The sequence below is a fragment of the Vicia villosa genome, unplaced genomic scaffold (assembly GCF_029867415.1).
Source record: "Vicia villosa cultivar HV-30 ecotype Madison, WI unplaced genomic scaffold, Vvil1.0 ctg.001782F_1_1, whole genome shotgun sequence".
NCBI classification, from domain to species: domain Eukaryota; kingdom Viridiplantae; phylum Streptophyta; class Magnoliopsida; order Fabales; family Fabaceae; genus Vicia; species Vicia villosa.
In genome coordinates, this window is record NW_026705725.1 from 213,677 (window position 1) to 218,003 (window position 4,327).

The 4,327-nt window shown below is 32.5% G+C and overlaps 1 pseudogene; it reads right to left on the reverse strand.

Annotated features, from left to right (window-relative positions):
• Positions 1-360: 360 nt before the first annotated feature.
• LOC131636557 (protein NUCLEAR FUSION DEFECTIVE 4-like) lies at positions 361-3,764 on the reverse strand (annotated as a pseudogene).
• Between the last annotated feature and the right edge of the window lie 563 nt (positions 3,765-4,327).

Consider the following 4,327-nt stretch of genomic DNA (forward strand, 5'->3'; position numbering starts at 1 on the left):
CAACAAGAATTCCATTACTCACCCAGCAGTATTTCTTGATGGATCTTCAACTTCTTGTACGTGTGACTTTACATCCATGGAGAATTAATCCTTGATTCCTTCTGCAACTTTATAGAGTGCCATGAATCGGACAACTTTGGTGTTTAAGAGCTTTCAAAATATTGCCTGCGTTTACTAGAAATCTTGTCTCCAGGCCGCATGTCCACTCTGAATCGTAATACTGCAGATTTCTCTGTTCAACTCGGCAGCTTTGAATTATGCCCTTTATCACTCCATATCTTATAATTTGATCTTTACATGCAAATGAGTTCTTCTAGAATTTTGTTGCTTGTGAGGAGGTGAACAACTCTGATGTTTACCTCAACCCAGGATGATACCCTCAGCCATGTGAAACGTGAGCTTAAAGTCGGCTCCTTAGCCACATTGAAAATGCTCAGAATTTTACCGTATACTAAAGATTCATTTTTAGCAAACTGTCAGCTTTCCATGCATGTAACTTTTGACCCATGCCTTTTCTGAAGATAGCTCCGACTACAAAAATGTAGTGTGCCATGAGTACAACAATGTTGCTTTTGAAATCATTCCAAAACAAAGCCTTAATCCACGCTTAAAATGAGCCTAAATTCAGCCCCACAACCATTCTCAAACTTCTCTAAAATTTCCCAAGTGTAGGAACTTTCTTTTTTGGCAATTTCTCAATTTAGTTAACTTTCCTAAAATGGCAATTTTGACTATCTCTTGATTTTAATTATTTTTGTAATAATTTCTTGATCAATTTCCAATAAAAATGCATAACTTGCTTATTGACCTTGACTTTGACCAACTTCTTAAAAAGTCAATTGTTTGACTTTTGGGGTCCATATGAATTTCTTGGTCAATAAGCTTCCAATTCAACTTCCATCAATAACCAACCAATGAAGCCCAATGAATGACAAACAATGAACCTCAGGGCATTTCATAACTTCTCCAGGATCATGACTAATAAATGTTGACCAAAAAGTCAACTAAATTGATGTTATCAAAATCCCACACTACAAAAAAGAAGCTCATTAGTGACGTGAGTTTCATGTCACAACGTGGAAAATCACGTCACAACTTAATTTTGCGACGTGACTATTTATGCCGCAGGGGAGTGTGTGGCAATCATTAGTGACATGATTTTCACATTACTAATTTGTGACTTGAAAATCACGTCGCAACATTGTGCACATATATCAACTACTTTACAGTTGTAGCAGGCATGTCAAAGTGGAATCAGAAAACGGAGGAAATTAATAACGTTGAAATCAGCATCTTGCGACGTGATATTCATGTCACAGACTTATGACATGAAAATCACGTCATTAAAAATATACATTTTTAAAAAAAAAATTAAATTTCAATTTAATGAATACTAATAAAAAGGTTTATTACTAATTGTGATTCAATAATATTAATTATGATTCAAAATTAATAAATATTAATAAAAAACATTTATTTATATTAAAATAAAATATTATAATAATTTGAAAAAAATTATGAGTCATGTAATAAAAAAGGTTTATATACATGAAAAAATATGAAAAAAGAAACTAACAACACACTCTTTAACTCATATGAGTCATGTAAGAATTAAATAAAACATATATGATTTGGTAGAGTTTTGCAAATCAAAGAGATCATATATATATATATATATATATATATATATATATATATATATATATATATATATATATATATGAGTTAAATATGTTAGAGGTCCCTCTAAATATGGAAACTTTCAATTTTAGTCCTTACAAAAATTTTCATCAAACAATGGTTCTCGTAATATTTCCCGTCCCTATTTTTGGTCCCTCCTGTTAGATTCCACTAACGAATGCTTATGTGGCACGCCACGTGTTACGCCACGTCAATTAAAGTCAACACTAAAAAAAAGAGACAGATTGCGGGAGTTTTAAACCCCATTTAAATAACTTAAAAAATAATAAATTTCCAGCACCTAAAAACTCCTTCAAAAAAAGGTTCAACCATGTTCCTCGGATTCGCAGTGAGAACACAATGATCTTCTATGAACAGTATTTAATTCTTTGAATTGTTGTATGCTTTATAGGCATGTTTTGGATCTTTAAAGTATGTTATGTTAATTTTGGCCATTTACTAAAAGTAATGGTATATGCTGATAAACAACTAATCATATTACTTTGTTTTATTCCCAAAAAATTTATTCGCTACATGTCTTATATGTCAGGTCATGCATTTTAAACTTTACAAATTTTTGAAGATGTCATTTGAGATCATCCTATAATTTAGCTTATAGTAAGTGGAATTTCCTTGTTTTGCAGCTTCTGTATCATACAAATTTCCAGCAAGGAAAACATAAAAAAGAAGTGCACCAATTGGATTTCCTAGCATCATGAAGCTGCTAATTACACCAAAGTGCTTCAAACCAAATAGCTCAGAGACAGTTGCAACCATTGTAGAATATTGAACTCCATAGCACATTCCAAGTAAAGTTGCAGCATAAAGAGTTCCATCTACAACTGAAGCATAAAGCAAAAATGCTACGATCATAATTACTTGTGTAATTGCCATCCAAAATGTTCTAGGCGGTGTTTTCAACCTGTCAGGATGATGACCTCGTCAATATATGTTCATGCAAAGTATAAGATAACTCAAATTGTGCTAAGAAGCTAACATCATTCACAACCATTTCATGATTCAGATCATAAATAAAGAAAGTACCTAACAAAGTGTTCAGAGACATCACCAGCACCGTGGCGGTTGATAAAATTACAAAAGCCAAAAACTAAAAGCAATATGGTTGTTCTTCTACACCCAAAGAAATTCCAATTTGAGCCAAATTATTGAGAACAGTTATTCCTGAGCCAACGCCTAAAAAATAAGCAAACCAAAGTAACCAAAAATTAGCCTTGATTATAGCTTCTTTGAACTTAAAATCATCTCCTCTTTTTGGTCTCCTTTTCTTCCTCACCACCCCTTATCCTTCGCCAATTAGTACTTCAACATCTGAAGAAGTATTATCCTCATTTTCATGAAAACTTCCAACATATTCAACATTGCTTTTTTGAATGGCAGGAAATATAGTCATTTTAAAAGGAATTGCAAAGGGATTTATCATAAATATGATCATTATGGAAACTAAAATATGGGAAACATAATCATTAATCGAAACCAAGTCGCTTAGTATTGTGGTTGTAACAAGATAAGTAGCAAGTAAAATACTTGAAGCTTGTGTGAAAATAAAATGGACATGAACAAAAGAGTCTTCACCAGAAGGAGGAGTACAAGGCCTAATGAAGTACATCAAAACTAAACAAGTGTACTTCAAGTTGGTAGTTCTGAGGTGGCACAGAAGCTTCTTCTCAAGTGTGAATCAAAGAAAGGAAAAAACAAGAACTCTCTTATCCCTGTTGGCTATGTATCAGTAGGTGGGTTATGTTTTGTTCAACAACTTGTTGAAAAGAACCCTCTGTTGGTATTTGGAGAAGGAAAGTATACTGATACTAATATTTTTATGTTGCTTCTAGGAGAAACAAGTGAGGTTTTCAAGTTAGTGTTTGATTTTGCAGAGTCTCCACGGTTTGTCACTAAAAATCATTCCCTCAATTGAGAACAAACAAAATTTACAATATGAAACAAACAAATCAAACACAGGAGGAATAAATTAAAAGATGATTATTGGATGCAATAAAGTGGTGGGAACCACACATCCATCCCTCACCACTGCATGCCAAATTGTTGTGTATATTTTTGGTTGTCATGGTGATTTTCATTCAGTACCAAGAAACAGAGAGTACCTCGCCGTGTGCAAGCTGTATCGAAAAATTCTACGGCTCATGAGTGTAATCAAGGTTAGTATGTTTGATAATGTGAAGAATGAGGGTAACAAAGATTTTTCTACCAACAGTTTGATTAGTTGCTCTGGAAAATTTCTAGTTTTTTAAGTTATTTAAACGGGGTTTGAAACCCCCGCAATCTATCTAATTTTAATTAATATTAACTTTAATTGACGTGGCGTTACACGTGGCGTGCCACGTAAGCCTCCGTTAGGAAATTTAACGGGAGGGACTAAAAATAGGGACGAAAAATATTGCGAGGACCATTGTTTGAAGAATTTTTTTGCAGGGACTAAAATTGAAAGTTGTCATATTTATAGGGACTTAAAACTTATTTAACCCTACATATATATATATATATATATATATATATATATATATATATATATATATATATATATATATATATATATATATATATATATATATATATATAGGGCATATCATATGAGAATGACATATTTATATGAGAATGTGAGAATGAATCT